This window comes from Hermetia illucens, chromosome 1 (genome assembly GCF_905115235.1).
Source record: "Hermetia illucens chromosome 1, iHerIll2.2.curated.20191125, whole genome shotgun sequence".
NCBI classification, from domain to species: domain Eukaryota; kingdom Metazoa; phylum Arthropoda; class Insecta; order Diptera; family Stratiomyidae; genus Hermetia; species Hermetia illucens.
Genome location: NC_051849.1, coordinates 208,523,664 through 208,550,929, shown reverse-complemented (window position 1 = coordinate 208,550,929; position 27,266 = coordinate 208,523,664). Strand labels below are relative to the sequence as shown.

General features: G+C 45.7%; 1 protein-coding gene across 1 annotated transcript in view; it reads left to right on the top strand.

The window, feature by feature from the left end:
• Positions 1-1,670: 1,670 nt before the first annotated feature.
• Positions 1,671-27,266, top strand: part of LOC119646131 (myb-like protein Q) — a 162,902-nt gene continuing 137,306 nt past the window's right edge. Inside the window, exon 1 of the mRNA XM_038046480.1 lies at positions 1,671-2,457. The gene's annotated coding sequence lies outside the window, so the exon portion shown is untranslated. The remainder of the gene's footprint in view (positions 2,458-27,266) is intronic.

The window sequence follows — 27,266 nt, the reverse complement described above, 5'->3', positions numbered from 1 at the left end:
AAAAATCTTTGTTCAACAGAACTATCCACATGAAAATGCGGCAAAAGGTGTAAAGTTAACGGATACAAACAAATGACAGCTAAGGTGGTACCAGCTTAAAAAGAAAAAACAAACGGTTCAGCTGCGCGCATTTCGTTTGAAATTAAAAGATAAAAATAAAAATTAATTAAAATTCAAAATTGCAGGTACTTTCTGATCAGAGGGTAAGTGAAATGTTGAAGTAAAGTTGCAAAAAGTCGAAATTAGTAAATATGTGCGCCTCCTAGATAAGGAACTGCCGAGCAAACTTTGGCAACCTTTTGAAAAGAAAATATTTTAAGCAAATAATTGGAGATTGTGCTTTCTACAATTTGCCGGAAAACTCTTAAAAGATTTTTTTCATAGCAATTTTCAACAATACAAATGCAATGCTGACTACTGAATGCGCCCTTTTAGACTTTCGGAGTTCAAAAAATCTGCAGGACAACCGAGGCTCGTTTCATTTTTTCTATCCACTCATCACAGGTCGCATTTTATCCTTTTCCGGATAATCTGTTGCTTTTGCAGATTACAAAAAGGCCAATTTCCATAGCAAAAAAACGAAGAAAAAGGCGAACAAACTTAATTAGGAAAAGTCAACTTGGGAGCATCGCCACCTCAATTATTTCCCAATAATTAACAATTTCAATGCAACTCTTCGCTGCATCATTAACCGTTCGTTCATTTTCTCATTTACTGCTCCATTCATGCCTCCCGGTTCCACCCAGCATCTTCGCGCTCAGACACAATAAAACCACAAGTGCGAAGCCTCCCCCAGAGCTGGTCTCCCTCGACACACATTCGCGGCGAATTCAAGCCAACAAACTGTTCCGCATCCCAGCCGGGGAACGCTCCATACGCACCCAACAAAAACCGCACCAGAAAGAAAATGGAGAAGATGGAGCCCGCGGAACGGAACACGACACCAAACCGCCGAAATCGATCTCATTGCGCACGACGTGCATCGCGTCCACATTGTACAATCTTCTGATTGGCTGTTCCCCCCACGAACCCCACCACGGCGGCAATCGCTCTCCAGCTTACACACATACCGCCACAGACTCGGCATCTGAGGCCGAAGCCACGGCAAATGGATACGAGCGGGAAAGTTGAATGGCGCGCGTTCAACTGGCAAAGGGGAACCGGAACGGGAATTTTTTGTTCCCTTCGCGGCTGCTTGTCCTCCTGTCCATGTGCTCGTGTCCACGGAGGAAAATCCATCCTCGCTTTTCTCACCGAAGAAATGATTGACTGCAGCCCGGCGTGGCCGTTGAGGGGATGGCGGGCGATGGAGTGGGTCGTGCGGGTGGCAGCACCCGCCCTCCAGTGCAATGAGCGCAGCTCAGGCGCTCGACAATGGTCGCGAGATGTCGCCTCTCACTTCCGAGCATCGCCTCGCGACGGTTTTTTCCGCTCGTGAAAATGTGACTTTAAAAAAGGGAAAAAACGGAAAAGCCCTGCCGCTGGCGAGGAGGAAAAGCGACCGAACCAGCAAAAACTCTTTTACATGGCGACGCATGCATGCAGGCCTGTGTGCGCGAGGGGTCGCGCCGGCAGGGAGGCTCGGAAGGGTGGCCGGAGTGGATCCCGCGTCCACGGCCCCGAGGTCTGCAGCTCGTTTTGCGACTGCCACCGATTCGATGGTAGCGCGGCGTTTTGTTTTCATTTTTCCGTCAAATTTTTCGGACGTCGTTAGTCAACGGTGAAATAGCGTCGCGTTCGGGCTGTCCGTTGGAAAATACGTTGGCCGGGGCGGATACAAAAAAAAACGTGAGCGAGTCCAGTGCAGAGACCGGAAGTAAACAGCTCGCGGGCCGGATTTGAACAGGCGAACGGGAAAGCGGAAGCTGCCGTTAGTGAACTTTGACTTGAATTGACTGCGCGCTAGTGGCGAGTCCTTATTAGCATAGAATACGCGGTTGGGGGCTCCTTGCGCCCGCCTTCAACCCCTTCGGGCCCAGCTGCCCGTGACTTTCAAACGAGCGCCAAAACGCACGTGACTGGCATCGTTACCAGCTCGTTACCGTCCATGGTCCGCATTTCTTGGCGCGCGTTCGCGAAAATCGCAAATGATTGCTGCCGGCCCCAATCAGGTGCCCATTCGGTCGTCGGTGCATCATTAAATCTGACGCATGACGCATGGTGTGTGTGCATAACAGTGAAACCGCGGGTTCTGCCTAGTGCGGACCGCGAAATTGCTACAAATCGCGCCTGGAACTAGCGCAAAATATGGACGCGGCCGCTGACAGGCTTCTCGGCGTCAGCGCTTGTGACTTGTGACAATTGCCAGCCGCGGCGGGCGACGGAAGTGAGTGCATTGGTTCGAGGCAGTCAAACCGGTGGACAGAGTGCACTTAGTGGGAGGAGTTCTTGGAGCGAGCGACAGGTTCCCCGATTGGGAAGGTTCAAGGGCTCGCGGTGACTTGGACGCGGAGAAAGGTTCGTTTAATTGGATTTTTACTTGGGTTTGGGGGTTTGGGATTTATGCAGATTTAGGGGGAGAACTGGGTGGTGGCAGCCAGAAACTAGATAAGACGATTTTCACTCAAATTGCGTGGATTTATCTTTAGATTCAGCATCTTTAGCGGGGGTGAAACCCCCAAACTTGAATTAAACAAATTGAAGAAATCTAACCGATGAGGATTTCAAGTTACAGACTACCGTAGGATGCCTAAACACACCCAATCAATTTTGAGTAAAAAAGGGCTCACCCACTACTCCTTACGGCCTGAATTAGTTGAAGGAAGGTTAGTCCTTAATTTGGAGGCTAAAATTGGAGAAAAAAGTTCTCAGAAATGGAGGAGGTCCTGAGTGCAGACTGAACCATTTGGGGAGAAACTTCTTCAACTTTTTTAGGTCCATGGACCCCACAGTTTGGACAAAAGATCCAAGTCTTTTAAAAAAGGGACTGACAGTTCCGTCTAGGGCAGAAGCAAATCATTAGACACTGCATCATCTCCGGGGTATCTTGGGAACGTGACAGAAACATTGCTTCCTTATATATATTTGCCAAAACGACACAAGTCCTGATTATATGCAGATCGAAGACTATCTGGTTTAGGCCTAAGTTAAGTCGGTTTCCCTCCCTTCCTCTGAGTTGAACATACGTTCCTGGTATTTCAGTGTTTGTCCTGGAGAAGTTGGGGTAGTATTTGCGTCGCACTTTTGGTGAAGGTTAAGGAACGGAAGCGTCAATTTGACCTTTTCTTAATATTTAGCTGTAACAGTGCTCAAAAATGTCAAAAAATGACCCTTTTAATGAATGCCAAAGCAGGTATCCTTCGCCAGTGGGATCGAGGAAAACTGTCTTCCAAGATTTGGTTTCCGTCGGGTCAATTGCAATATGAAAATTTATCTCCTGGCACACCAGTATTGCTGCAGTCTTAGATACAAAGACCTAATAGTCGGAAGCGTCGGCTCTTTTAAAAAAAATGGGTGCTGGTGTCAGATCCATGTTATTCAAACTCCAATTAGAAGGGATGGAACTAAGCTCAGTAGTTGAGGGAACAACGCATCTTCCAGCATCTTCCTGGTTTGTAGATCTTAAGGAAACTATACCTGCAAGAAAACGAGAATGGGCGAGCACGATTACCAACCATCACGAATGTGGAAGAATCGTAGAACCAAATTAAAGACACGATCCACAAAGCGCAACCCTAAGGATCACCAAGCCAGATAAGTGGTACATCATCCAAGATACTTGGTTTTGGAATGACAATGTCAAAATTAAGGTTCGTGAAAAGAAAAACCTCTACGACAAGTTCTTCGGCGATAAATCGTTCGCCAATTGGCAAATCTATAACAATGCCAACCGGGAAGCAAAGAAAGCGATCTATGTCACCTTAGCGGCCCATTACAAAGATCTGTCGATCCCCTGGACACTCGGAATAACGAGAGAGATCTGTATCGATTTGCCAAAAGCCGAAAAGAACGCACACAGGATATCGAACACTTCTGTTGTGTTAATGACAAGAACGGTACTTTGCTTACTGATCGTCGAGCCGCGACCGATAGATGGTGCAAATTTCTCGAGCAGATTTCTACTGGAAATTTGCTCATCTTCCACATCATTGGTACAGTTCCGCATTGGGAGCAGTTCCACCTGTAAGCGCAACTGAAGTCGAGGAAGCAATAAAACGAGTGAAATCAGGGAAAGCTACAGGACCTGACGACATCGCATCTGAGCTCTGGAAAACGAAGAGCTGGGACCCAATAATATGGCTCATGAATTCTTTAATTGGGTTCTTCAGGAAGGAAGAACACCATCCGACTGGCAACAAAGTACCACTGTTCCGAAGGTGCAGCGACTTCTGAAATAATGAGGACGATATAAACGGGAGTAACTTCCATGTTGCCATACAAAACAACTATATTCAATGAATCCTGTAACTTTTTACCTCTGATGTCGATGAGGAGGCCATATTGGACCAAGAAGTTCATGCCGATGATCGCTGATGACCTACCAGAAGTACAGGCGAGTAATGCCCAAATTCATGCGTCCCGAACGTGGCGATCTGTGAAGCTTTGGCTGAATGGAAATTGACAGGTTGGCGCTGGAGTTGCTTCCTATTGACGGCAGTTCTAGGAAGTAAGGAGATAACGAGGACTTGATTCGGCTGTTGCGACCGGATTTGTACATGCAGGCGGTTTTCTGCACGGATAGGAGCGCCAAACTCTACGCGGAGGCTGTTTTACCAGTTTCCCTGGTTATTACTGTTGTACTTGCGAGCTGGTGATACCAGTAACAGTGTAGGTTAGACACCAGAGAGTTGGGGCGGTTCTTTGGTTGACTGCGTTTCCCCGGTCTCGACCGTCATCATTGTTGCAGCTCGATCGCGGCATCAACGGCCCGACTTTCGATCGACAGCCTGGTGAGAGAGATCAGCTGGGCCGTACTATGTCGAAACGCGGTTAACTACAGCGGTTAATCTCGCAAGGAGAGTTGTCACTGCCCTGAAAATTAGTGCTATGTGGTGGTGAAGCTGGCTGCGTTCTTCGTTCAGTTGGATGATTGGATCGATCTCGGTGGTTGATTTGGTGAACACCTGCTGCCAAATCCTTGCGATTGAGGGAATATCCTGTAATGAATTATTCTGGTTGGAAAATTACCAGGTTATCGCGTTTTCTGATCAGCATCAGCTGCCCAGGCTTTACGTTAGGGATTTCCCTAGCCCATTGTGCTCTGAATTGCAGGTGGTGCAAACACTCCTAGGCACCGTTCGTAAACGTCCTACTCAGATCTATCTACCCCCGGTAATGCTATTGATGGTCGTTACATCAGAAAGTGTCCCGGGGTTAATCCCTCGAGGTCTTCAGTATTGCTTGAAATGGGTGGCCTTGAATTTAAGGAAGCGTCAATTTCGTGTAACACCGTCGTAAATTCCTCGAACATCGGTACTATGTGTACCTCGTCAAACGTCAAACGCTTTTTAAAGATCGAACAATATTTTGAGATGTTAGCTTGTGTATTTTAGTTGGGGGAAAGGCAAAGCCTCTGAGCATTCAAACTCAAGTAGTCCACGGTACTCGATACCCCCATCCAACATAATATCTCGGATTTGTTTATGTATCACAGAATCTCCGTTAGTGGATGCGCTGCAGTTGAAGCAAATCATCACCGAAAATTTGATGTCTGATGCTTCCATAGACGGGGCACTCACATAGAAAGTGTTGCGTGGATTTCGCTTCCCCATTACAGGATGAACACGTATCATCTTCGAGAATTCCTATTCTATGTCCAGCTAGTGAATTATGGCCAGCCAGAATACCCACAACACTTCTGCAAAACTTACTGCTTTTCGACAGGATAAACTTTGCAGTACATTTGTTTGGTTCTGACAGGAAGAGTTTGGTGTGTTTAGAAGCAATAACACTGAGCCACCTGTCATTATGGGTAGCTTGTCTCCAGTTTTTGATAGTAGCATCAGCCAATGCTACCGACACCCCAGGTTCCGGTCCAAGCATGGAGGAAATTGAACCCTCTTTTGCTAAACAAATCGAGATTTCATTTCCCTCTAAACCACAACGACCGGGTACTCAGAGCAGTTTCACAGTATTGAATCTAGAAACAGAGTTCAGTCAATTTCTACATTTCTGAACGAATTTTGAAGTGATTAAAGGACGATAAAGGGCGTTGAGCGCCCTCAATGCAGCTCGAATATCGCTACAGATTGCGATGCCTCCCTTATTAGGGAGCGATCAACACCCACTTCCGTACGCAGTAATTTCTGCGTTAGCATAGCGTAGATCCACTTTATTAAAGTTTTATCAACACCATGCTCTCTGCCGGAATCATAGAGCTTTTGGAAGGGCGCACAGTCAAAAGCCCCTTCAATGTCCACGAACACTACCATTGCGTACTGACCCTTCAGGGTTGTATCCTCTATCTTTGAAACCAAGAGTGAAGAGTAGACCCACCGGAATTTACACGTTGGTAAGCATGTTGGTTTTCATTTAGTGGGTGCAACCTTAGCGCCTTCTCGCGAATGTGACGCTCAACCAGTCACTCCAGACATTTCAGTGAAAATGATTTTAAGCAGATTTCCCTGAAGTTCTTTGGATTTGAACAGTCATCTTCCTCAAGCTTTGGAGTGAAAACTTCCTTCACCTGCTGCTATAAGGAAGGCACATAGCCCAGAGCAAGATATCCTCGAAAAAATATTTGTTAGCAGTTGCTTTAAGTGCTCTATACTTTCCTTTAGCATCGCTGCGTAGATGCCAGCCATGCCAGGTGCTTTGAAGTGTTCAAATGATAGTATAGTAATTCTCACCTTTTCATTGATAACAGCCACTCTCGCAGTGTCCCCATTCCCCTTGCAACACCTTCGTGTTGAAGGGTTTGCAGAAACCGCCAATTTTCCTTTTCTCACTTCTGACACTTGTTCTCCCGGGTGGTGTACTTCCAAGAGAGTCTGTATAGACTCAACTCTGGAGTTCGTGAAAGTACCATCCAATTTTCTAAGAGAGTCCAACTTGGCTTTGCCATCCTTATAAAAGACTCTGCACTGCCTTGAAGTCTCTGTTTCGCATTTCAGCTCCTCACTGTAGGCTCTAAAGGAGTCTCGTTTCGAATGTTTTACGAGCCTCTTATATTCACGCTGTGAGTTCCCGAAGTTTAACCAACCTTCGTACGGTTCAGAAGTCGCCGGATGGATTTCCTGAGTTTCTGAAGTTCCTGGTTCCACCAAGGGACCTTTTTACCGCTTTGGCATCGGGAAATAGGACAAGCCTCTTCATAGCACTCTAAAAGTGCGCAGTTCTGAGTTTTCAATTCATCTTCAAGCGCAAAAGGAGTCCTTAGTCGCCTAGGGAACTGTACTTTATTGCCAAGAAGTTCATTGAACTTTGTCCAATCCGTTTTCCTAGGGTTCCGTCTTTGCACTGCAGACTGTTCGCCCGCAATGATCAGATTGAATTCTAGGTATAGGTGCTCTGACAGTGAGATCCCGTGGAAGGTTCTTTTTGTAAAAGAGGGTCCGGGTGAATTTGCGTTGTACAACTTCAAGAGCGCGGTAGTCCCGAATACGGAAGGGGACCAGACTACACAGAAATATTCAAGGATGTTTCTGACAATGGAAATGAAGAGTGTTAAGGAGGGCTGGATTGAGGTAAAGTCGGAGGAGGAATGTGGACATTTTGGTAGCTCTATTGATGATGTCAGCGAAGTGGAAATTGAAACGAAGTTTGTCGTCGAATATTACATCCAGGTCTTTGAAGGAGGTCAGTAGTGAAAGGGGTTGTCCACTGAGAGAACAGGAAAAGGATGTTGAGGAGGGTTTAAGCAAATAGCACATATAGTGACATTCAGTGTTAACTTGTTGACCGAACACCAACGGACTAAATTATCAAGGTTGGACTGTAAGAGAGCACAGTCCAACGGAGACGAAACAGAGGCAAACAATTTAAGGTCGTCTGCCCAAAGCAAACACGGGCTGGCAAGGATGGAGACGAGGTCATAGTTGAAAAACAGGAAGAGTAGCGGGCCAAGTATAGAGCCACCAGAGGAAGGAGAGAAAGAGATGAGTAACCATGGAAAGAAACTTTGCAAAAACGGTATGAGAGATAGGAGGAAAGCCAGGAGATGACTGAGGGAGGGAAGCCCAGTAATGAAAGTTTAGAGAGGAGAATGTTGTGGTCAACGGTATCAAAGGCTTTGGAGAAATCGGTATAAATAGCGTGTACCTCCTGTCGTGAATTCAAGCATTTAGAAAAAAAGTTGGTAAAGACCAGAAACTTTGAAGACGTAAATCTATGTTTCACGAAACCATGCTGCTCTTTGACAATGCGATGACCGAAGTGTGCGGTTAACCAGTCGTTGACGAATCTTTCCAGGATTTTGGAGCCAGAAGAGAGAAGAGAAATGAGGCGGTTGTTCACAGCAAGAGAAGGGTCTCCACTCTTGAGGATAGGGATGATAAGGGCTTCTTTCCAGAGACGGGGAAAATAGCATTCATCTAGACTTTTGTTGTAGATTATATTCAGGGGTAGAGCGTATATTCTTAAAGTGAGCAAGGTCGGCATCATTCTTAGAAGCCCGAAACTTCTTCGGTAGTGTATGTTTCAAGCGAATGTTAATAAGAATTTCCCTTGTGAACCAAGTCTGGTACGAACGTAGGCAGGGAGGAGAAGAAGGGACATAACAGAAGAGGAGATCGGACAGGATATTGTAAAATGTGTTTAGAGCTGGATCACACGATGAGTTGCTTAATATATGTACCCAGTTAAAAAACGCCAAAGCTGAGTTCAGACCGTCAAAATTGGCTTTGCGGAAGTTGAACTTAGTAGATTTACGCTTGGTTTTGGGTTTTGAACAAGGAGCCCCGCTTCAAATTCAACCGCGGAGTGGTGAGCTTCTGTGTTGGCATACAGTGATGTGCAAGGAAATAAAGAGAGGTGGCGCTCGGGGAGGTTGGAAAGGAAGAGATCGAGAGTGCGGCCCAAGGAGTTTTTGGTGGTATTGAAATTCAGGGCAAAGCAAGTGTTCATAGAGGAAAAAAGTGAAGAGGAAAAATGGGAGAGGTTGTTGAGAGGAATTGGAAGACTAGGATGATTAGGCCAGCGGAGCATGGGGAGGTTAAAGTCTCCGCAAAGGAAGAAAGGGAGGGAAAGGAATCTGACAGTAAGGAGGTCAGACAAACTGTCAAACAATTCTTCATACAGGTGAGAAGGGCAAGCACAGGGGACATATACACAAGATACAATGAACGGGACGAAGTTGGGCAGGGAGACACGAAGAGCAACACAATGAAAACGAAGGCCAGAGGAGAAGACGGGTTCGGCGGGGAGTGTATCTTTTATTGCAATTTGAACCCCACCGCCGGTGGACTTACGAAATGCACCCCGGACCCTGTCACAGCGGAAAGTGGAGTACCCTTCGGGGAACTCGGAGTTTGATATGGCATCGTCCAGCTAGGTTTCGGAGATAGAGATGGCATGGTGTTGCTGAGCCAGCGCGGATAAATTGAAGGTCCCTAACTTGGTTCTTAAACCCCTAACGTTCTGATAGAACAGACGGACAGTAAACATGGATCCAGTTATATAGCTCGGCGTGGCAAGCGGGTTGCTCTGAAATTTGCCCGCAAATTAGGGCGCTTGTATGGCTTGATGAATACAACTTCAGGCCAGAAAGAAGGGTTGCCGAGGACTTCAACTTCGTGTGGATAAGTCACCTTGAAAGATGCAATCACAGGGTTGGTGTTGTTGTCTTTTGTCAGTTTAACGCAGGACAGAGGAGAAAGTCAACCAATTTTGCTCTTTATATACTCCAGAACTTCGTTCGTAGAAGTTGCGAACGCTAGCCTGGAGATAAAGAGCTGTTTAGGTCGGGACGCCACCTTTAGCTTGGGGCCATTGGTATGGGTTGATGAAGTGCCAGGATATATGGCAGTGGTGGGAGAGGGACAGGAACGATGTCAAAAAGTGGGGCCGCTGTGTTCCGATTCGTGACTTGCTGAGGAGACTGCAGATATAGTCCCGTTGTAGGCGCGATGGAGCGGGACAGGATCGGAGGCTTGGTGAACCGTAACTCGTCGCATAGGAGCCGCTGGATCAGGGGTGTAGAACCAGTAGCAGTAACCCTAATGTAGGAAGGCATTGCAGACGAAATCAACTCAGACTGAGAGGGCTGGTGCATAGATTCCTGAGATATTGAGGCTGAGGATTGTTAGGCACAGTAGGAAGCGCCTTTTCGGAAGTCAAAGTCTCGTCTAACGAATTCCTAGGCAGCCGGGAACACTTAGATAACAACGACTTAATAGTTGCGGTTGACGTTTTCGGCGAAATTCAGTGATTGTGCTGAATCGGTGGGCTTGGTATGATCATCCTTAGCAGAAGGAGAAGTAGACACAGCTGAAGATACAGTAGAAGCCGCAGTAGATATAGTTGTGATCATCTGGGTTGTTTTCTCATGTGATGCGTTTCCCAGGGATCGTAGCTCGGGTGCTCAGTTCTATTTTTAACGTCACCCAAATTGTCTTGCGCGGATTCCGAAATTAAGTGTTTGGAGGTGGATCTATGCCCATTACAAAATCAATGCGCGTTTTTAGGAAAGGAAGGTAGCCTTGCTTGTATTAGGCATCAATCGTAGCTGTCCTCAAATCAGAGCGTAACTGGTTATTCCACAACGATCGATCCATCTTCTTGCCCAACTCTGTATAAATACGAAAAGAATATTCCCAAATTTTTAATTTAAAAATAACATAATCAACATTTCAGCAAACATATCGTTTCAGGCGGTGATTTCAAAGCTCCCCCATTTGCTCAAATGGCATTTTAATTTTATCGGGCCCTTTTATTTCCATTGACAATTTGACTAGTTGCGTTTTAATATCAAATTCTCGTTGACAATAAAAATCAAACAATCGCTAATTGTTGTTAGGTTTCTATCAGGTCTTGAAAATCAGCGCGTTTTTCCAGTCCAGTCTGTTATTTTCAATTTTTTTCAAGTAATCTGGCATACACACTTATGATACCTACTTGATTATAAGCGAATTAAATTTACAACTTCGATCTAATCCGTATGACAATCTTTCAGTTGAAATTCACCTGAAATCCAAATTTAGAAAAAAAAGAAAAACAAATTTTTGAAGACGCGCGATAAGAAACGCTTTATAAATCGATTGCTTCGATTTTAGAACAAACAAGTGTAAAACGAACACGCGATGGCAGGAAAGTGTTAAATTCGAGAGTTGGAACCTGTAACGGAACGGGAAAGGTGCTTTCCATGGAAAACCTGTGAATATCATGTACACCATTAAGTCATATATGTATAATCTACGGTGTCATGCCTCATACGAATCAGCTAAAAAAAAACGTTGAACTTAATTTTGTTATCGGCGATAATGTTTAAATATTATTATCGAAGATAAAAGATAAAGCGTGCGTGGAGGCCCGCAGAGTGAACCTTCTTTCGGATATGATTGCCTGCACGCTTTCGTTATTTCTTTTATTTGCTTTTAAATATTTTTCATTCTTTACATTCAATTTAAATGAGGCCATTTCGATAAGACTTTGTAATAATTTGTTGGAAAAGAGAATGACATTAAGTCATGGTGCGCATTTACGTTTGTCAGAAAAACAATTATTTTATTGGGACAGAAAATTAAAAATAAAGAATGACACAATTATTGGAATAAAATGGAAATCTGTCAATTGTTTTTGAATGCTGATTCACAGTTAATATTTCGCAATTATAGCTTTTGCTTGACTTCCCTTAACACATTTGATAAGAGTTTTTAGGGGCTTCACTGGATCTGGATAAATAAAAAGACTTAGTTTTGGGATTAACCTAAAAAGAAATGCCATTTAATATTCGCAACTCCGTTACAACTCGAAATGCAATAAAGTATGCAATAACGACGCCGGCCGGTTGGCTGCTCCAATTCGACTGCTATGTTGTTAACCGAATAGGCGCTCCTAGTGGTGAGAGTTTTTGCCACCTGAAGTGAGGTGCGCTTGAGTCGCTACATAACTCCCTCTCGAGTAATGGAGTCACGTGAGATTAGGAACGTCACTTTTCGCTCATTTCAGTTGGTACACATGTCGGATGTGCTGCGGACGCGGGTTGAATGGACTCAAGATAGCAGGTGACCGGTGCTGGGTCAAGTGTTCTGCGATTGCAGTCGGCATTCCCTCTGCTTGAGCTGGAATCAGAGGTTTGACTTGACCCGGTGATGAAGAGCTTAGTCTATTGACTGGTGTGGCTGCCCTCGAGACGAATGAGGGCATCTTCTTCGTAGGCCGAGACCCAGCCGCTAGTCGAGGAGCTGCATGTGCCGTTTCTGTTGCTGCGAAATCTTGGGTAGCTTTTCCACTAGAGTTTCTAGTTGATGGCCGAAGTGCAGTTGTGATGGCACCGAAAAATCTGCATCCGAAATTCGTGATATGCTGGGCCTTAGTTCGAAAGGTCGTGTTGTTGACTGACTGTATTCCGACTGCGACATCGGATTGTCCACGTCGTATGCCAGGAAGGCTGGTTTCAGCCTTTCGGTGGAAATATGTACCTGCCGCCGTTAGGATCCACCTTAAACAGTACGGGTGAAATGCAATAGATGACAGTGACAGCTTCTCCAACGATCTTTTTACGGCATCTACCCTAACGAAGACGTGTATGCCGGACTTTAATTCCTTCTGAACAAATGGTGTCCGGTTGTTTCGCTGGGGGATGCTCGTTGGGTCTGAGGTGCTGATGGATTTTGCTGAGAAATACGCTGGAATCACTCTCGACTTCCGAATCCAGGAACCATTCACCTGGCAATCGTAATGGGGTGTCGAATAGCAGCTCTACTGATGACGGGTTTAGGTCTTGTTTGACACTTGCCGGAAGACCGAGGAGACCTCTACCCAGCTGCGATTGTCCATGATGGCGGCCTCGAGAGAACGGTGCCGTTCGATCGCCCTATTTGATGCCGGATGATATGGCAATCCGCTTGCATTTTGGCTGAGGCAATGAAAAGTGACGATTCAAACTGAGTCCTATGGCCCATGGTTATAATCCTAGGCTTCTCATAGCACGACAGCAATGGAATCGGCAGACGGGTCTGCCAGTGGTGTAGCTTCGGGCCAACTGGAGAATCTATCCAGCATCGTCAAACTGATCGGTACCCGCTTGAAGTGGGAAGAGGACCCACAATGTCCAAGTGAACCTGCTGGAATCTTCTGAAAAACAGCGTCCTTCTGTCACCGATGTCCACTGGTTTCACTTTGAGTGATTTTGAATGATCAGCACGTAACTGTTGGAGCAGTTGGTTCTTCTCCCGTTCCGCTATCAGCTCGTCAGTATCAAACGTTGTTCGTAGAGAAATGGCGTCAACGCGCGAGAGTGTGTCAGCTACCAAGTTCGCTTCTCCCTTGACGTTAACAAAGTTGGTTGAAAATTCGGCTATGTATATCAGGTAGCGTACCTGACGAGGCGATGCTTTATCCGCCTTTTGCCTGAACACGTAGATCAGCGGCTTATGATCCGTCTTGATAACAAACTGCACGCCCTCCAAAAAATGACGGAAGTGCCGAACGCTGCAGTAGATGGCCAATAGGTTTCTGTCGAACGTGCTCTATTTACGTTTTGAGGTTGAAAGCTTCCGCTGGAAAAATGCTATTGGAAGCCAACTATCGCCGTGTTGTTGTTCCAAGACGGCACCTATGGTCACGTCCGATGCGTCGCTTATCAAGCAATTGGTGCGTTTGGTTGGAAGTACACCAGCAATGTTGCCTTCGCTAGGCTGTTTGTGCAAGCGTTTAACGCTGGCCTGGTCTGCCTGCATTGTCCACGTAGTGGGTGTTCGGTCCCCTTTTTTCGCGTTTGTCATTAGGTCGTTCAGTGGTGCTTAAAGCATCGCGGCGTTGGGAATAAAACGTCTGTAAAAATTAAGGACTCGCAGAAATCGTCTGAGTTTTTTGGACGTTTGTACTTCTGAATTGCCTCGACACGGTGATAAGCTTCCATGTTCGTTAATCGTATGGCCCAGGAACTCGATTTCGTTTGTTCCGAATATACATTTCAACATGTTCACCACGAGATCGTAATCAGTTAGACGTTGAAAAACCTTGTGCAAGTATATTGTTGTGGGGTCTCGAATGCGGCCAGGATATCGTCGACATAGGATACTCAAAAATTCAGCCGTCGCAGCACTTCTTCCATGAAGCGCTGAAAGTTCTGGACGGCTTTCAGTAGACCGAACGTCATTACCCTGAACTCGGCATTGTCACGGAAGTTTTGGGGATGTCCGCCTCCGTGATTGGTATTTAGTAGAACGCTCTGTGAAGGATAATCTGGAAGAAAACGCGATTTTTGTTTAGTCCGGGTACGATATCCTGGATGTGCCGCATTGCATATCGATCCGAGGCTGTTACCGCGTTACCGGAAATCTCCACATTGCCTTCGTCCTTTTTGGGAGCCAAATGCAGGGGACTGGCCCAAGGGCAGTTCGATAGGCGGCAATAACCCATCTTGGCCATGTACTCAAAGTCCTTTCTCGCTACCTCCAGTAGATTGGGCTTCAGACATCAGGGTTTCTCTGCATCGGGCGGTCTGTCGGTAACGATGTGGTGTTGTGGTATTGCACTCCATGCTGGCAATTGGTTTGAAGGAAGGGGTTCGTTATGTTGGGGAACTCTTTAAGTAGCTGATGGTATGTTGAGTTGCCTGTCACTGTAAAAACGGATCGATACTCCACGCAGGCTAAGAAACCACCCGGTGATAACTTAGTGTGCGGATCAACGATTCGTTGATTTCTGATGTCGATTATTAAACCGTATCTCTTAATAAAATCAGCACCAATGATTGGTCGCAGGACGTCGGCGACGAAAAACTTACAGCAGAATTTCCTGCGTAGGCCAAGGCTAACTAACGTATGTGTTAATACACTATCCGTTGGCGGTGAAAAATTTGGTGTCGTCGGCTTTGAGTTTTCGGATATTTCGCGATGATGGGATAACTGATATGTCCGCGCACGTAATCATTAAAAACTTCAGTCCGGTATGCTCGTCAAAAATATGGAGACGACTTTGTTTGGCGACGCTTCCATCCACCGAATCTGCAAGCGTTGTAATTAGTTTTCCAATGACTCGCCCCTGAAAATCTAAGAAGAAGGTTTTTGGTACTTCCCTCCGTATTCTCGCAATTTCCGGTGAAAAAAGCACAAAGAGCTGGAATTTGATTCTCGACATTTTTTGGAATCCGCGCGATTACCCCGGCTGGTATAGTGACAGCTTCGGAATCGGTCCGCACCCATCCAACCGAGGCGAGTGCGGATTTCTACCAACTCTTCTCGCAAACATTCTTCCGCTGGAGACCACGGGGAGGAATATGCAACCACCGCGGAGACTTGTACCGGCTCTCGAATCTCTAAGATCCTGTCGGACATTTCCAACAACCGAGACACATCCGCAGCTTCCGAAATGCTAAGGATGGCCTAGACGCAAGCCAGTAGGCGTTGTAGCCATAACGATTTGAGGACGGCGACGGTCTGCAGATCCGTAAGAAGTTCACGCAGTTCAGCCTCCTCCGACACGGCATATGCAGTAATAATCCTGTTTTTGATTATTCGATGTCTGTTAGTAAGTGGTGGAGACTCAATGATGTCGGCCACTTGGAGTTTGTCAAACTGGGTGTCGAACTTCACCTCCACGATGTTGAGTTGCGCCGTGGCCATGCAGGACCAGTAAGGCTGACGCGGAGACTCCGTGCCGTAATTCACTGTTTTAGATACACATGTGTATCCACTAACCTCCCATAAAAATCCCCTGAAACACCACCATCATATTGGCTGACAATATAGAGAAGAGAGATAAGAGGAACCAAAAGTTGTCAACATACTTTAGCACTTAACCGAAATGTACCAATTTGAACGGAATTGCTACCTTTCAGCTGGATGTCAAATTCTTCGGAATATATTGTGAAGGTTTTTCGTCTTCTGTAGCCTTTGTCTCATTCTGCAGCAGGATCACCTTTTCTGAGGCGTGTCCGTCACTTCTCTTCATCATAAGCTTGGTCGGAATAGGGTGGAGGACCTTTCAAATCATCATCTAACATATTAACCCATCATCAATTAGGCCATCTTTTGGGGTTTCTATTATTTTCCATCGATTTAGATTGTCAGGCCAACCTTAGCTATCAACCTATCGTCAGTATGGATCGCATGACCAAACAATCGCAGGCACTTCTTTCCAAAGTTCTTCGCGATGAAGTTGACGTCATGTCAATTGGGATTATCAACAATTCGGACGTAGTCATAGCAAGTTATACAATAAATCCGACGCAACATCTTCGTCTCCATGACCGCGAAGCGAATAAATTATTTTTGGTGGCTTTTGAGTCAACTTAAGGATTTAAGGCACTCAATGGTGTGCCGATTGCAGAGTGTCGGTCACCACTGATTTAGAGTATGGATCCAAGGAAGTTTTGGCACTTGTAAAACCTTTTAAGACATCCTTTCTGCAGCAACACATGCGTAAATGTTCAACCCCGTCCCAGAAAGGGTGGGAATGTTCTGGAGAAGAAGGCGGAGATCCCCTGTACAACGAATACTCCTTAAAAAATTATGGAGCCTCAAAGTGTGTTTTTATATCATCATAATGAAGTGTGACCGAAGTCTCCTTTTTCTATCATCATCATCACCAATGGCGCAACAACCGGTATCCGGTCTAGACCTGCTTTAATAAGGAACTCCAGGCATCCCGATTTTGCGCCGAGGCCCACCAATTCGATATCCCTAAAAGCTGTCTGGCGTCCTGACCCACGCCATCGCTCCATCTTAGGCAGGGTCTGCCTCGTTTTCTTTTTCTACCATAGATATTGCCCTTACAAACTTTCCGGGTGGGATAATCCTCATCCATACGGATTAAGTGACCCGCCCACCGTAACCTATTAAGCCGGCAGCGAGCTGCTACAGTCTTTGTGGCTGCAAGCACTTCCAGAGAGCAGTCTCTGGATACGTTAGCCGTCATCGCGAACAAAATCCATGACATCCACGTGCAACCCATGGTTGGTGACGTATCTCGTGACAACGTAAGTCAGGTGGTTCAGCTGGAGCAGATGGTGACAACATTAGCAGCCACCGTCTCTCTAGTAAGACAAGATCAAGATGTAGATCCGCCTCCCGATATGGGCGATCGTTTAGTAGATCGTCGGGACCTTCGGCAATTACCGGGGCATGCCGTTACTATCGTAGGTTCGCTCAAAAGATTACAAAGTTTACCTCCCCTCCAACTTCTCACCAAATAAATCAGACTTGCCGAGAGTTCTGGCGACTGCTACCCGACATGTACACCACCTCCCCTCAGACTCTACGACCCCTTGAGCCGGCACAACTACTTGGTCGATAAAGGCGCTGAAGTCTCGGTTCTTCCCGTATCCCGGCGTAACAACTTACTACTACAAGCATTGTAATTCGCGGCAGTAAATTCTTCGTCAATCGACACGTAGGGGTACAGGCAAGTAGACTTCGACGAAGGTTTTCTTGGCACTTCATAATCGCGAAGATCAGTATACCCATCTGAGGCGCGGATTTCTTGTGCCACCATGGTTTGCTAGTAGATATCCATAATAGGTCCCTCATTGACCGCACAACTTTCCTTAAATCATCGGGAAAAATCTCATCCTGCTCACCCAGCACTCTTTCCATTATTTTTGAAGATATTGCTGACGCACTTTTTCGTGCACTTCCTCAAAAATATCACTACCGAGCTTAGTCTCTCTGTACCCGTTAAGCATGATCCTCAGTATCACATCAACACTGCTGCCTCCCCATTTTTCTCTAAATTGCGTCCATTACCACCACAGAAGGTCACAGTTGCGCGGAAATAATTCGAAGAACTTCTTAAGCAGGGTATTTGCAGACCTTCAGACAGTTGTTGGTCTTCGCCACTTCATATGGTCGCTAAACCCAACGGCGAATTGAGACCTTGTGGTGACTACAGACGTCTGAATGCTCAGACAATTCCAGACCGCTATCCCATACCACTCATCCACGACTGCGCACTCTATCGCAAATTGCCATATTTTCTCGACCTTGGATTTGGAACGTTGATAAGTGGAAATTTCTACAATCGCAGGTGAGATGCCTCGACCAGCGGATTACCCCTGGAGGCATCTAACCGAGCCAAATAGAGAGCAACTCACTCCCTCTTTTTTTGGTCCACCGACCCTCGTTTAGGACTTAGCACCCAAACTTTCAAAATATTAGGCCATAACGGCTTTACGGTTTCTTACCAGGGTAAAGGCAAATCGTCAGAAACTGCCTCACCTCTGCCCTGGGAGCAGCGTAACTGAAGGGGCTCGCAGATGTTAAATGCTCCTTTATATAATTCGCAGAAAGTCCTTCTCAGGACCATCGACAGATTAGTGGCCACATGCAAGCCCTTCTGTGATGCGGTATACACTTCTGAAATCATTCTGCAGTATCTTCTATAATACTTCCCTGAGTCGCGATTTCGCTCGGTATTGGAGTTCGATCGCCATCGCTCGCATCCGTTGATAGACCCTTCATCCCCTCCATTCATCGATCCGCATCCGCGATATCGCAGTCAGCCAGATCTTCTGACGTCCTATCGAGACGTAGTCGACCAACTGTACATCCCGCGCGAAAAGTGCATTTTTGATGGTAACCTAATGTTCATAGATATTCTTAGAGAGGTAATTAGTGCATCTGCCGTTCGATCAGCAAAGTAGCTCTCCTACTGTCGACCTGCTGGATCATAAAAACACTGGATGTTGAATCTGGGCGGCCATAGCTTTCCAAACCTGCGACAAGTGGCGACCGCAATACGCCAACGAACGTAAGTTACCATCAGATGGTGATCCCTTTGGAGGCCGATGTGAGCGCCTCTTTTGTTACTCGCATTCAGGAGACAACTCCTAAGTCTACTGCAGATCAAAAAGTGGTCGATGTGGTTGCCCGTACCGTGTCGGGCAATTGCAACCCAGCTGCCTTATGGCAAATTGTGCCACCAATAACGAGGCGGTGAAAGTTATAGAAATTCACAAACCTCTCATCATTATCACATCACATGGCGGACGTGAACCGAACTTCTTTCTTTATCCAAACATTTTCTTTTTTGCCCTGACGTCTGTAACGAGGTTGCGGGGTCTATTAAAGTCTTATTCTGCAAGTCAACCAGCAGCCCATAGTGACATAGGAAGTCTGCGCCTAATATGGGGATGCTGATGTCCGCTAAAATAAAATGCCACGAAAACGTTCGGCGGAGTCCGAGACTCACGTCCACCTGCCTATAGCCATAGGTGCTGATGGGAGATGAGTTCGCGGCCGCTAAACGCAAGTTTTTCGGAATAATGGTTTTCAGACGGGATACAGGGAAAACCGAATCCTCAACGTTCCTGTCGACCAGGAAGCAACGTCGTGGGTCGAAGATTGTAAGACGACGGGTACTGCGCTTCGGATAGCCTTCGCTGAGGTACCCAGCGGGCCTAGTTTTTTGTTGCAATGAACGTGCATCTGGTGCTACATTTAGTCGCTTGAGCTTCGTATTTCCAATGGTACCAACAAACAGTCGAGGCCGATGAGGGTTCCAGCGTACGACTACCTGAACGCTCATTTCGGGAAGCAGACCTAAACCGTGATTGCGATCGAGATCTACCTCCCGAACCCTAAGTACCAGCCATCGCTGCGAGCTTTGTGACCACGTCGGCTAGTGTTGTAACCATCGACTTAAGCTCGTCGATTTCCTGAGTTGTGCCTCGGGAGACTTCCGCGACCACGGGGTGCAAGTACATCTTGTGGTACTTTGTCGACCGTGGCGGACAACACCACCAGTGATACCGAAACCGCGCAGGCCAAGATGGTGCGGGTGCTCTTCGGGAGCCGTTGCACCCAGAGAGACTTTACCAGTTCACCAAAAGGCTCTGGCCAACTTTCTGACCGTTGTTACTGTCGAGGATTTTACTACCTTAGTTCTCCTCTCAGCATAGATAATTTTCGAAGCTTACCAGCTTCCATCTATCTTTCACGATTGGATACATAAATGTCACCGAAATAATAAGATGACATCTAACAACTTTTTTTAGTCTTGTAGAATACTGAGTTACATTTCAGGCGGTTTTTATCCTCTAGCACAGATAATACGAGTGCAGTGGACATGGAGTGAGAGTCGACAATGACCGGTAGAGATTTAGGTACGTCTACCAAGGTCTCCCCTTTCTATCAACCTTGAAGAATTGCGTCAGACACCCCCTCCCCCTTCTAAAATGTTATGGCTCCTCAAAGGGAGCCAGGATATCAAGATGGTAAGGTTTAATTTTGAATTCCACCTCTCATCGGTCCTCTCTCTTGGGGCAGTCAACCCTTTAAAAGCTTTGACGCCTTAAAAGGGGGTATATGTAAATTTTGTAAATTTCGATTTACTAGCTCTGCCCCCAGAGGGAGGATAAAGAAAGATGTGAGGAAGATCGTCCTTCTTTTATCCCTACTGAAAATTTATGGCGATCATGCCTCCTTCAAAAACTACAGCGCCCTAAAAAGGGATTGTTTTCTTATAATTAATGTGCTTATTAGTACGACAACTACCGCCGCCATTTGTAAGGAGAGGGGGGGGAGGTGAAGAGAGAGGCGCCTACTTCTTCCTCCACCTCTTTTCCTTCGGCGTACATACCTTTCTTACCCAAATAGGATGGTGCTCAGAAGTGGTGGGGAGGATGAGGAGGCGGCTACCTTGTTGTCCGAACCAAAACCAAGTGGGCGAGAAGAATCTCCATAGTAGTGGCACCGGAAGACGCTGCATCACATTGGCTTGCTGGCCGTGATGCAGCAGGTGAATGCTCCAAAGGCCTAATTAGGGCGATCAGACCCGAGTCTGGAGGGACTCATCTGAAGTGGATAACCCCTGAATTCACATACTTCAAGAGAATTCCTTTTGTGTGTGCGCTCAGCTCGGTTGTTGCGGTTGGCCTCCTAGTGGCAGCTTCATGGGGGTTGTAGTTACGTTCAAGCGAACAGAGACCTTCGGACCTCGACGTGGTGTTGCGTTTCAACACGGAATCCGTAATCCTTAGTTCGGTCTTAGTCTCGGTATAGATTGGTACCGTCGTAGCTTGTTGCAGCGGGGCTCTGATGGGGAGTTAAGGGGGGTAAAATTCCCGAGACAGGTACCCGCGTTAAACCATAGAGACGTAACCTCAAATAGGGTTGGAATATAACAATTTATCATGATGATGATCACTTTTTCAGGCGCCACAACTTTTTAAGGGAAAACGGTCGCCCTTATTTTGATAAGGAAGAGAACCGCTCCTTTCTGGCGTAGTGTTCACCGTTTTGACATCAAAATAGCCGCATTTTGAGGTTCCATAACTTTTTAATGAAGAAGTGACGGGTGGAATTCTTCAATGCTGCTAGAAAGAGAAGACCTTCCTCTGTGGTATTCTCTGCATCCCCTCCTTGTTGTTGTTGTTTTTCATCCTGAGATCTCCCCTTAAGATACAAAATTAATTAAAAAAAAACAGGTGTTATTCCTCGCCAACCGATAAACTGCCATTTTACATTATAACATAATAAAAAAGTAATTATAGATTAATTTTTCAAATATACACCACTTGGCAGATAACTCTTCATATTGTCAATTATCATCCAAATGACGTTAATTTTTCAAATAACAAATAACAATTTAATCAGACCATTCACCATTATCATGCTAAACAAATTTAAATTTAAGGAATAACCCACCAGTGGTGGTTATTAAGATAAAAGCCTTCACAATCATTAACGATCATAAAATTGACCCCCCCCCCCTTATCGGTTGGGGGCTTTCCATGCAGACTATGGTACAACCTATTGAAAAAAAATATTTCCAAATTCAAATCTAAATCAAAAATCTATTTTGATTTATGATTCACTTAACGAGAATGGAAATTTTCTAGGAATCCATATGCTGCAGACAGAAATGCATGTTATCAAAAATGTTGCTAAATTTGCAGTGATAAGGTTCACGTGTAAAAGTTACCCATTCAGATTTTCTTGAATCGGCACAACCAAATCTCAAAGCTTCGGCCTAATTGTTGTTTTTGTTCGTGGAGGTGTTGACGGTGTGGCATGTTTAGCTTTTTCCAGTAATTCAGATATAATCAGTTAATTTGTTTGTTAAAATTTTCTTATCGAAAAGAAGAAGGCATAGTCCATTGATTGATTAGAAGACGGCTTATGCTGTATTTTTAACGCGGTTTCGGATAATCTAAGTATCAATGAGACTATCTTCTATTTTTTGTGAATAGAAAGCGACAGCGTACAGTTGATTGACGGGTGTATTATCTAATTCAAACAGACACTCGTAAAATTTCTGATACACGTTAATAAATGCTCTTTGATGCAGTAATTCATGGTGGTGCATTGTTTTTGTTTTTGCATTATTATCTCCAAGTTTATCGTTGGTTTCATTTTCGACTTGATACGAGTTGATTTAATCTTTAAGACCCTCATATTATATTTTTTCTACAATGGCGAACACCAAAGACGAGGCTCGTGGAGGTGCTGCTAATTCAAGGAAGGACCTCATTAAATATCATATCGTCGATAACATAAGGCAAGCAAATTTGAATCACAATTCTTATACAGTTGTTAAGCGACTTCTTCGGAACAACCTGATTCAAATCCCACTAGAAGCAGAGGGGTGACTGGATATAGGATACCAGTCGCCTCAACTATGAATGAGCAAATGCGTCACATCAGGATAATAATGAAGGACGACCATAATGCTAACCACATCACCACCTAGTGTTCCGTTACAGTCTTGAATGAAGTGCTCTAACATACTTCAAGGTCCAGATCAACCAGAACATTCACAATGAAGAATTCAAAGATGTGAAAGATCCTGTGGCAACACAAATCACATTTCAAATTTAAGGTGGTCTTCCAAAAAATCCACAGAGGAAACAAAGTTCTTGCAGCTGAACTAAAGCTCCTTTGGTTGCCATCCAACACTGGCTTCCATGAAATCGATTCAGCTCCCATAACCAGTTAGAAGCAACCCAGGCAAACGGTGTATGAGGGTGTTTGCCTAGCAAATATAACTTCTCATGTAAAGTGGAAAGAATAGAATAAAATGTCATGATCCCCCGAAGTGGGACTATTTTGGTGCCAAACCGGTAAAGCTTAATTTTAAACGCCAGTTCCTGAGGTGGGAGGGGGCTACAACCCACAGCAAACGGTATGTTCACCTAACAAGTGGAATTTCTCCTGTAAGGTAGAAGATTTTAGGTTTCCCACTCGGTAAAATACGGGTCTATTGGTAATATCTCCTCTATTCCGGCGAACTTTACCGCAAGAACTTATCTGAATTGAGACTTGCGGTTTCGTCCAGGGCAGAATCAACTCATCAGACCCTGCCTCACCTCTGCCTTGGGAGCAGCGTGACCGAAATGGTTACAAAGATGGTATTTGCTCCCTTTTCTTAATTCAAAAACACGTCATGTGTATGAATTATAACGAACACAAATCCGCCTTGTAAAATTTTAGGCCTGAGACAGCGTCTCATGAGTTGCCTCTGCCCTAGACGAAACCGCAAGTCTTAAATTTTGCATCTTGGGTGCTTGCCTAAGGATGAGGGTTCCGTGGACCATAACCGCGAAAGCATGTTGCTTTCCAACTGGTCCGGTCTGCCATTCAGTGGATGGCGGAATTAGGAATCCCTCAATTTTTAAACAAAATTTTATCTGAGTTGATTTGCTGTTGACGTAGAGCACCAGTAGTCTATACAGTGGGTGGGTGAGCTTCCAGAGTAATCAGTATGGGCGGAAGGGCATGACTGCAGGCAGCTAGAAGTCAATCAACGACGGATATCTTCGCAGGGTTGGAGAGCGTTGTTCCGCCTCCAAAACATCCTTAATGATTGCCCTAAGTCGAGACAACAAACGAACCTACAACTGGGATTAGGGTGGTTTGAGTTGTCTTATAATACTTCCCATTCCCGTATTCTCCTTTCTGGTTAATTCCACCCCATGCACTACATGCAAGGTTTACATTGAAGGTAAGCTTGTCCGTCACGTAGGGTGTTTTCAAAATTCGGGGCTTGACCGAATTCGATTATTCACAGGTCCGGATGGATCCCAAGTCTTTGACTTCTTATCCCTTCAGGAGTATAAATCCCCAGTTTCCATGTCTAACCACTGATGGGAGACCTTTTTCCTCCGTTGTATTCTAGGAAGTACTTATTCTAGGAAACCTCAACACCGCTGTCGTAGAGTGTACGGATATTACCAAAACTAGTCTTCATCTTAAACTGTTTTCAGCGCTTATTCAAGGTTCCAGATTAAATTTCATTGGATGTCTCTCCTTATTAAACAACAGCAAAGAATATTATCAATGAATATCAATTTTGTAATTTACCAGAAAATCACTACCTCCTTTCTGCTGCCGTCCAAGTCAACAGCTCGTCTGTGGTTACTTCAGGAATTGTCGCCACATTCAGAGATCCCTGAAATGTGTCAGTGCCCTTCTCTGAATATGAATAAGGAAACGAAGGATTTAAACTCTCGAAGTGATAATAAGTCACAGACTTCCAATCCACCCGCGACCATGACCAATCATGTCGCGACCCAATCGCGGATTTTGGAGTCCTCAACGCATTCATAACCCTCCCCCCCCCCCATATGTTATAAATCTATAGAAGGCATGCTTTCCGATTCAGAGGAAAGCTTGCATTTCGTGCCTACGGCAAAGCCAGCCAGAAAGGAAAGTACGGAAACCCTCAACTTTGGAGAAACTGGAAATTCGACTTCGTCTTCGACTTCGTCTGCGTTACTGCAGCCAAAATCTACCCAGAAACGGAAGAGGAAGGCTTGGCAGAAGGAAACTTCGGCCACTAAGGAGGGGAGACTAAAGGCTGAACTCTGCCTCCTTTACCCTTACTGGGAGGAGCGGAAGAAAGAAAAGCTGGTGCCGTGGACGCCACTGGTTCACCGCCGGTATGTGGAAATGTATTGAAGCGACCCGCACAGCGTGTATCTGGAAAGACCCCAAGCCGACAGCGGAGGAAGGCACTGCGAAGGAAGATGAGGCATCCTGGGAATGAGAACATGGACGTAGCTGTACCACTAGATGCGGTAGCAGAATCTTCGGTGGAAGGTGGGGATAAACTGATCACATGAGATCCACACTGGATACAACAGACTCTTTTGTCAGTGGTTATGCGCGCAAAAAGAGTAAGACCATCACATCTGTCGTTGCCAACGCTCTATTGTGTTCCACGCCAGGGCTTACATGTACGCATCCTACGGGGATTAGGACCGGTGTGCCGGAAGGTAAAATCAGCTCATAGGAATTCGGACACCAAAGCAGGAAGGAAGAGGACATATGCGCAACCGGCAGCCTCAGTTCTGACCGCTGCCGTGGGAGTTTCGTCCAAGGATGGCAAAATGTCAGAGAGAGAATCCACCATCTTCCAGGAATGCCTCTGGAAAAAAATGCTGCAGCCTAGAACGAAGCCAGGATTTAACACTCAAAGTTTTCCAGATGGGCTTCTTCATTTGAAGTGCACTGACGAAGCTGCCTTAAAGTAGCTCCAGCACGCAGTCCCGGCTTTGAGTTCTGGCGGTTGGCCCAAGTTGTCAACACTGAGCTGCGCAGGACAGAACATATCGGATGTTGGTTACCGGGCCCCCGAAGGAAGGCAGAGGACATCATCCGCATGCTCCGCTGCTGGGTGAACAGGATCCAGGCATGGACTTTGGACACTGGAAGGTAAAGTTCATGAATGCCTGGAAGGACAAATCTATCAGCGTGGAGGGTTTGAACTTGGTATTCGAACTGGACCAAAAGAGTCTGAATGTGCCCAGGGGAGGTCACAATATGGTGCTCTGGTTTTTCCTAAATAGATTGAAATTCAATAATATCACGAAATTTTAAAGCATCATCTCCATTTTGAGAGCGAAGAACAATAATGGTCTTCAACTCACACAATATAGAGAAAATTGCAGCATCTTTGGTGCGCTCTCCCACCATGGAACTGCGCGCGGAGGATAGTGCATACAGTGGCGAAACCCCCGTATTGGGGTTCGCATTCATGAAGGGATTGCAAAGTGAATCCTACCTGATAGTAACTTCTCATACACCTTTCAACGAACAGCCGGAAGAAAGGGAAGCCAGATACGTGAACGGAACTGACTTGATGTCAGCTCGAGTGATCAAAACTGTGCAAACCGGACACCACAAACCAGTCAAGGTGTTAAGTGGAAAACAGACGAATGCTTTGCGAGATGAGATGGGATTTTTCATGGATGAGGACATGGGAACTGCTGTACCTCCAAGTGCGGCGTGGACCGTGGCATACGCTTCTAACAGTTTTCCATTACACATTAGAGTTTATATCGAAAAACATAAAGAAGGCTAAATTAACCTGCACTATGCTAAAGCCTCCCTTAACCTTTGGCAGCGAGGCTAACAAGGCTGCAGGATTGCCCCTACATTTTTCTGGTGCAAAAGCCATGGATTTGATTTAATAGAATCTGTGGCATTCGATCAGTAAAGGCGACTAAGGTCTTCTACGATACTATACCTTATGATTTATCCTATGATCCACCGACGCAAGAACTAAGGGATTTGGTAGCGTATGCAGAATCAAATGGTCTCGAACTCTTAATAGGTTCCGATGCGAATGCTCAACATATTTGTTGGACCAGTAGCCAAGCAAGCAATCCAAGAGGAGAGAAGCTATTTGATTTCATCACTTCAGCTGGTCTCATGACTGAGGGTAGGGCATGTGATCCGCAGACATTAACGGTCTCTAAGCCGTTCCATCCCAAATCTATAGGCGCTTCCTCATAGATTATTGGATCTGCTTCCGAGCAGGGCTCCTTAAAACATTCCCTCTTGCTACGCTGGATGGCAAGCTTGAAGTTTTTGGAGGGTTACTTGTAGATATCCGTTCGTCTAGCTCGGTGGCAGTATGATCGAAGGCTGGCCAATTCACTACTCTGCTAGTAATTGGGTCTTCTACTGGGGAATGAGCATTTCCTAGGCATGGACGCATCATTCTGTCACGTGGAGAGATTTCTCGGTGGAGTCTAGCCCCACTTCCAAGAAGCTTCCCTTATCCCATGCTTTTGTAAACTAGCCTGATGCTCGGCTTGGATGTCATGTTTCCATGCCCTGTACCTCGCACCTTAGTTCAAAGATGATTGCCTGGTGATCGTTTGGTGTGGTCCTTGATAACATGTCAGAAAATACCACCTACCGAAGGTCAGTTCTATGATTGAAGAATACCCATATTTGCGAAAAATGCTTGCATCGCTTTCATTGCCCAAAAATTTA